Below are 8,415 nucleotides of genomic sequence, written 5' to 3' on the forward strand. Positions count from 1 at the left end.
GCAGTTACTACCTTGGGAAGCTTGCTGGGCAGACTAGGTGGACCATTTTGGTCTTTTTCTGCCGTCATTACTATGTTATTATGCTAATTTTCCTCTGGGGTCATGTAAATTTTCAAGTGCTTTAAATGAGGGTCACATTGGCTAAATGTTTTGGAAGCCCTGGTGTGAGGGTTTATTTTACTTTGGGGATGTACAAGAGTGTGTGATGGCATGGGCTGTGTTTTAGAAGGAATTGTGTGTTGGGGGAAAGTGTATCTGTTGGGGGTGTGAATGTGTGTGTATACGAGGAGGGGTTTAGTGTGCTGTGTGTCTGTGCTAGCGGTGGGGGTTTGCATGTGTGATTTTCACATATGTCATTTATTGACATTTATTACTTGTGTCCTTTATTACTATGTAATTCAATTTGTTTTTTGTTTACCTTGATTACTATGTAATTTCAAATTGTTTACTTGGTTATTCTTTTCTCTATGTTACTTAAGATTTCATAGATGTTCATGGTTCCATGTAATGCCTACAGGCAAGTTTTTTGTTCATTGTAAACCGGTTTGATTTGCATCTAATGTAGGAAGATCGGTATATAAAAACTATAAATAAATAAATAAATAAATAAATAAATAAATAGGCAACTGTCTATGGTTGCCAACTTTTTAGGGCACCACCCAGTCGCTTGAGCAGTGCTGGCTTGGAGTTCAAAGCAGGTGGGGGATCCAGGCAGTGTCTTTCTCACCATGAAAAGACAATGAGAATGGGCCCTGGTAACGGGTGGACCCTCACAGGCCCTGCCATTATCCCTCATCTCTCGCACGGGTTTCCTTCATATCAGGAAGCCCGTGCAGAAGAAGGGGGAAGGGCACACGCTTTAACTCCACTCCAGGTCCAGATGCCAGCTCCTCCTCCTATTCTCCTGTGGAATATCTCATCGCTGTATGCGAGGAAATTTATGCATATAAATGTTCTGACTGCAGAAAGTTATGTAACTTTTATGTTACCCGCTGAATTTTCCACAGCCAGGAAATTTACAAGCATGTCTACAGATGAAAACGTAGATGCACCCATCGTCAAGTGCATAAGGATTCCTATGATACCTTCCCTTCCTGTGAAGGATGCCTAAAAAGGATTCAAGCAAGGTTTGGTACTATTGGTTCATATCCAGGGCTATCTGTTCCATATATTCCAGGTGCCGTGTGACCCACAGTTCTGCACCTCATTTGCATGTAGGAAATAGCCTGGTGTGCTCTGCCCTTGTGGAAGACCTGGGTCTGATCCACAGGTCCAATCCTTGGTTCCCCAGTGTCCAGTCACCGTCGAGGATGGCCGCAGAGGCAGTGGTGACAGCCCCTGGGAGCAGGGAGTCACAGGTCCTTTCAAAACTGTGGCACCTACTGCCTGTCAGGGCTTCAGAAGAAGACCTGGGTGCTTGGCCACCAGCTGAGGGCTGTGGCTAGGATGAGTGAATGAAAGCAAGTTGAGAGATTGCATAAAACAGGGGGGGAAATCCCCAGGCTCCTGGTACTGGATCCAGCCCTGGTTCTGAATGAGACAGAGCAGGAGGAAATCGCCAACTCCACTTCCTACCCTTAACATCCCCCCCCCCCCCCAGCACGGTTTTACTGAAGCTCTTTTGTGCTTTTAGGACAGGGTCACAATTTTTTACAGCACTAATAAAAGACTCTCCAGGCATGGCAGCAGGACTTACCACCAGCGTGAGAAACTGCCCCCTTGAGGGTATCTGGCCCTGGATATGGGAATGTAGCTTGAATGGGGTGGAGAGAGGGGAGGGTGACAATAGCTCTAGATTAGTATTTACTGGGCTTTTGGAAAACATTCATCTGTGTTCTTCCAAATTATATGCAAGATTAATTGAAATAAAAAAAAGAAGAAGCAGAAGATTGAATTTAGTCCCAGCAGTATTTGGGAATTGTTGACTGGGCTTGGAATTCTTGAAGTGCACCTGCAATTAGTTCTGTTCGTTAATAAATCAGGAACATTAGCAGTATTTGGGGGAGGCTACTTATGAAATAGCATGCATATATTTAGCCACTTAACGACCCAAAATGCAAACCCAATTAATGCAGGTATCTTACGTTTGCAAATGAAGGAATGGAATTCAAAAGAGCGCGGGATAAAGCCAGAGACTCCCTAGTGGCTAGAGGACGGAAAACAAGAAAAGGGGTCACCTATTGCTACCTTTAAGATGTAACATTTCTGCATGGGGGTAACCTAGACGGAGCAGCAGTTACTCCCCTTAACAGAAGGCACCTGCATGGAGCGGCAGTTACCACCCAAGCAACTTGTTGGGCAGAGTGGATGGACCATTTCTGCTTCTATCTGCTGTCATTTACTGCGTTACTGCGTTGCGCCAGCTTAAAGTCATGTGCATAACGGTGCAGTTTGGTAAGTGTATTCCCCTCCACTCCTCAGTTGCACTTAATCACTTTTACAAATGCATCATGGCTGAGAGGAGAAGAATCTGCTTGGATTCCAATGCCCCGCACAAATGTTGGTTACACACAAACGGAAAATGATGAAGCAGATGTCAGCGAAGCATTTTGATGATTAAATCCTAGCATACAAGTAAACGACTTCAGCTGCACAGAGTGTTCATAAATATTGTGCAGTTGTAAAAAAAAGCCCAAACTTGCAGCATTCTGTGTACAAGGGATCTCGTGCTACATACGTGCATGCATTCCTACACATCTCAGAATTGCATTCAGGCTGAAAAGAAAACAGTGTGCTTTTCTAACTGTATAGATTTAGCAAGCATTATGGTGACGTCTGTAAGCATTCTTTCATGCAAGAGAAGGAGAAATTGGAGCAACGGGCCAAAATATGGACAAACTGCACAAATTCTCTGTCCCAGCATCCTTTTATTTTTACTTTTTTTTTTTTCATTAAATATAAAACCTGGAATAAGTTGTGCAACTTAGCACTTGCACAACAGATCACTCTGGGTTTCAGTGACCTCGGCAGTATTTACAAGAGTTATTTTGTTACTCGGATGAACTATTGTTCAATTTGGCATAGGCGTTCTTGTATTCAACAACAGGGAGACCCAACTTGTTGAGGATTGTCCGCCGAGTCACGGAACGAGCACAGCACAAGAAGTGGAGTTGTAAGCTTGACTCGCACCCCTCTCCCTACTGAGACTACCCTCAAGGGCAGCGCCAATTGTTAGTAGCATGCGTCAGGGTGGGGCTTCACTTTGAGATGGGGCTCCCTCTTCACTGGGAGCTGGACTCAGGTCATCTTCAAACTAAAAGTAACGGTTATAGTTATGTCAAAACATCAAAACCGTTCCTCTTAATAATAATAAGGAAAAGCCAAGGATGGAGCCGTTTCACTGCAGCCTGCAAAGGAAGCTGCTTATGTTAGTGTCATGTGAGGGCCAATAAAAGGTTCAGTCACTGAGGTATTTTAATAGACATTATAAATATGGCACTTGGAAATGGATTGCCCTGGTTGGTCAGATGAGATCTCATGACTAGGTGAAAAATTCCATTTACTGCGTGGTCGAGAGAGGGAGATAAACAGTGTCGTGCTGTTCCTCAACTGGTGATGGGAAGCCCCTAAGCAGGATGGGATTGTACACCCAACACACACTGCTGTGGACACTTATCTAGGACATGCGGAAAACTGTCTTGTACCACACACCCAGTTGTGGCTTACACTGTACTAATATATTTCACACCGGCCAGTCTTCTCTCTTTCTCCGTCATGTTTCAGATTGCAAAAGAATAACAAGTCTAGAACTGCAGGGCAACTTTAAGAGCATGTCTTGTGGCACCATGGCCTGTATGTGCCTGTGCATAACAGGATGGGTGTGTGCATCTTCCAGTTGCTCCATGGAGAGAGAAGTGGTAGGGTGTATGAGCATGAGGGGGAAGGGAGCACTGTGGGGGACAGACAGACAAATTGAAAACGTAAGCACTTTTTTAATTCCATAAAACGCACTAGGTTGGAGAAGGTAGACTGATGGTTCGGAAAGTGAATTAGCTGTAGGAAATGCATACCCTGATTTCTGTTAGAGAACAGCATGAGGATTGCTGTATCATGTCCTTTTAAGAAGCATAGCACCAAGAAATCTGCAAAGATGTTACTACGACACTATACCTGTCAGTGCAATATTTTCCACACTTGAGGAATTTATAGATATTGTAATAGGAAAAGAAAACAAGGGAATATAACAATCCCCAAATTTTACTTTTTAGGCACAATGAGCTTTTCACACAAAAGCATCCCTAAAATTACTAAAGTGTAATGATATATGCCTGCAGCCGGAGAAATCATCTTTTCAATCTCAAGGGTGTTTTTCCTTAAACATGTTAAGTCTTTCTGCAAGTGATGTGTTCTCAGATACTCTGATGACTTTTTTAAGCCCAATGAGTTCACCAGATAGTTCCATGTTACAGGGACAGGATGAGCCAATCTCGATTTACTTCCCAATGTAATCATGGATTCGTAATTCCAGTTCCGAACCCTGAAGAGCATAACACCCCCCTGAGCTTGTGTTACAACTAGGCAGCTTTTTGAGTCAGCTTTGCTTTACTGCCTCATGAAAATAATGTGGGCTCTACAAATCATACACTTAGGAGTGAATTTTCAAAGTTATGTGGTTAAAAATTAGCACTTAGGTGTGTAAGTAGCATCTGCTCATATACATGTTATTTTATGAACTTCGTGCACATATGTTTGCTTTCGTGCAACATATACAGGTGTAAAAAAGGGGCATTCTGGGATGAGGCCAGTATTTACGTACGTAAGTTGCTATTTTAGAAGACGCACACGTAGATTTGCCAGCTTACTCCTGTATTTCACAGCTGCTAATTATATGGCATAAGTAACACGTGTTTATTGTGTACTATTGGCTGGGTGGGAGGTCTGGGTGAACTGTGGGGAGTCAGGCTGATGAGCCAGGAGGGTCCCGATGACCCACAGAAGGACTGGGTGAAACGGTGAAGTCATTGGTAAACATGGTAATTTCAATTACACATGGATGTTTTAATATATACTGACTTATGTATGTAAATCCAGATATACGCAAGTAAGTCCTCCTTTATTTTCATGGGTATGATGTATGTGTGTGTATTTTTAAAATAGGTAGGAAAAATACGTGGGGTCAATGCATTGAAATATTCACTTTCAATGCATTGTTGATATGCACGTACAAGCATACATGCGCATGTATATTGCGGGGTAAAGACAAATGCATTGTTTAATATACATGTATCTGATATGTGCAAGTTATAAAATACTATCATAAATCTGCGGCCATAAACACATGTATATGCTGCCATGCACAATTGTAATTTACCCTCCCTAAATGCATCCTTCAGCACTATTAAGATTAACACAATGCAGGAAAAATAACACAATTCAGACTATCCAAGCATTTTGCCCATGGGTTCTTCATGTTGAAAAATAAGGAATTCTCTATAATACGCCATGCATCTCCACATGTCATGAAATCCTCTGTCTCGTCTCCTCAACCTAAAATGATAGTTACTTCACAGCTGCTACGCTTGATTCTCTATTATACAGCAGCCTTTTCTCTAGTATAAAAACCAAGAGAAGACTCCAGACTGTAGGTTTAGCCTCTGCATCTGACAAGGATCTATAACAGAATCCTAGGGCACTGAGGTCACACCATTTTCAGAAACACTGGAATGAGATTCTGCCAATCCAGTGATTTCCTCTGATTGCCTTCTTGCATGGGTTTTACAGGTTTCTCTTGTGATAAGCAAGCAGCAGTGCTTATGTCAAGGGTATTAATTTAGGCAAGAATATCCACCGCTGGGTACTCTGTGGGTCATACGAGTGCAAGCAATTTGAATTATGCATGCTGGCTTCCACAAGAGGATGCGTGCTGCAAGCCATTATCTTCCAGTAGGGACTGGAAGTTGTTGCGGCAGTACTAGAAATCAGCTCACATATTTTTGTATCCATGAAATAAGGCTGGATTTTAGCACTATACAAATATACAGAAGAGACAGTTTTTGCCAAGTAGAGCTTACACTCTTCTCAAGACAGACAGGACAAATGGACTTTGGGAATTTTGTTTAATATAGAAAATGATTGGGCAAACCAGGGCTTATGATTTAAAAGCAACCTTAAAAAGGTGGGCTTTTAGGCTGGATTTGAATAGGGACAACGCCAGAGCATGATGCACCAACTCATGAAGTCTATTCCACCTGTACAGCACAGCGAGCTGGAAAGCATGGAGTCGGGAGCTGGCGAGGGAGAAGAAGGGCACAGATAAGAGTCATCCCCTCAATGAGTGGAGCTCACAAGGAGGGTTGTAGGGAGAGATAGGAGACGTGAGAGAGTGAGGAGCTGCAGAATGAATGCAATTGTAGGCGAGTACAAGGAGCCTGGACTGTATGCGGGAATGGATAGGGAGCCAATGCAGTTACTTGATAAGAGGGGTTACATGGATGTAGTGACATTGGCTGAAGCTAAATCGCACAGCTGAATTTTTTTTAAAGTGTTGACTGTGCGCTTCCACAGTTTACACTCCGAAACAATAGTTACAATGGGCCTCTACCACGAGACTATTACTTTCTGTAGTTGCTGTTGGGTTTTAATTTTCAGTCATGAGACATTATTTCACTGTAAACACCTGCATGTGAATTAAAGCATCTTTATTTCGAATTAAAAATAAAAGAAACATTTCTAGATCGCATGGCTACTGACAGTCGACTGTTGTTGCTGTTTATGATGTTAGCCACAGAGCTGCCAAGTGACCTGGGTTTCTGTAGGCAGGCCTGTTTTTTTGAACTGTCACCCCAGTGGATTAGGACTCACCTAACCCTGCTTCGACCATTCAAAGTCAGCACTCCAAATATCAAAACACAACAGGAATAGATAACTCGAAAGCCAGGACTGGCTTGAATTCTCCCTGCACTAGAGGCGTCACCCAACAGCACTGCATTTACCAGAGACCAGGAGGCCAACGTACTAAAGCGCGTTGCTCTTTGCAGCAGTGTTAATGCACCTTAGGCACATGGTTAACACACGTCATCAATGTGTTTAACATATGTTTCTTAGCCTTTGTGACGAGAGGCACAAAACGAAAGCAAAACAGGTAACGAGCTGCCTAATTATTCAAACTGGTTTATTACCTATGAGCACAAAGTAAACTCACTTGCATTATTTATTTATTTTATTTATTTAAGTTTTTCTATACCGGCATTCGCGATAAAAATCGCATCATGTCGGTTTACAATTAACAAGTAGATAGGGAACAAAAGGCAATAAATAACATTGATCTAAGTAATAATAATAATAAAAAGTGAACCTGAAGGAGCTGTAGTTGATGTCAGTGTTAACACGCTAACTTCAGTGCAAGAAATTGACCTTGCAATTGATTTGCATGACATTTTATCGTGGACCATTGATTCACGATAATTAATGTGCATTATTGGTCCATGTTATTGCGCATCAGTAGATCCAAGTGGCTCCACATCATACAAATAAAGCTATTCCAGTCCTGGCTTTACCCCAATGCATGCATTTTCTTACGCAAAACAAAGGACGTATCATCATTACAAGTCTCTGCATGTTGTACGATAAAACCAGGCCTAAATCAGCCTGTTCCTTATGATGTGGAGCCAGTTGGCACCACTACCAGAGATCATCTTGTTTGTGAGCACAGCCCAGATTTTTTTGTCCGTTACCAAAGGCAGCAGCCTTCACTGTCAGCTAGTACAGCCGGTCATCACCCCTGCAAACACACCTTGTTATATATACTGTGTGGTGCTAAAGATTATTCTATTTGACTCAAATCATGGTAGCACGAAAGTGAACAGCACAAACAGATTTTGCAAATGAAAGACTGTCAATATTATTTTATTTCTACCTAACGGATCTGATTCCATGGCATAGGAATAAACATTTATATTTTTGATGTGTGAACTCAGTTTGTGCTATTCATTTTCAGAAGCCAGGTCCTGGTGTGACAACAACAAAGCATCAAAAGATAAGCGATCAGTAATATTTTAGCCATCATCAGCAGTATGGTATTGGCCGATATAGCAGTGTTGGAAAATAAAATCATTACAGCGCCTTCACTCTACATAGGCCGAAAAGAAAATAGCCTGTGCATGTGGAGAGAACAAACATGGGAGTGAGAGACTGGTGAGTGTGTGTGTGTGTGAGACAGAGAAAGTGATTATGAGAGTGAGAAGCCAGTATATGTAAGTAGAACATGGGAGAGGGAAGCCTGTGTGTGTGTATGGCATGAGAGAAACTGTTCAGGAAGGTGACTGGTGGTGTGTGTCAAAGACTGTTTGGGAGATGATTGGTGTGTGAGAGACAGAAACTGGTCATGAGGGCATGACTGGTATGGTGTGTGTGTGAGAGACATGGGCCCTAAGGAAGAGGACCATGAGTATAGAGCTTAGCCACTACTGCTGCTTC

The 8,415-nt window shown here is 42.4% G+C and overlaps 1 protein-coding gene across 1 annotated transcript in view; it reads left to right on the forward strand.

Annotated features, from left to right (window-relative positions):
• Positions 1-8,415, forward strand: part of HNF4A (hepatocyte nuclear factor 4 alpha) — a 167,915-nt gene that overhangs the window by 94,218 nt on the left and 65,282 nt on the right. The gene's annotated exons all lie outside the window — the stretch shown is intronic.

Source organism: Rhinatrema bivittatum, chromosome 8 (assembly GCF_901001135.1).
Source record: "Rhinatrema bivittatum chromosome 8, aRhiBiv1.1, whole genome shotgun sequence".
NCBI lineage: Eukaryota > Metazoa > Chordata > Amphibia > Gymnophiona > Rhinatrematidae > Rhinatrema > Rhinatrema bivittatum.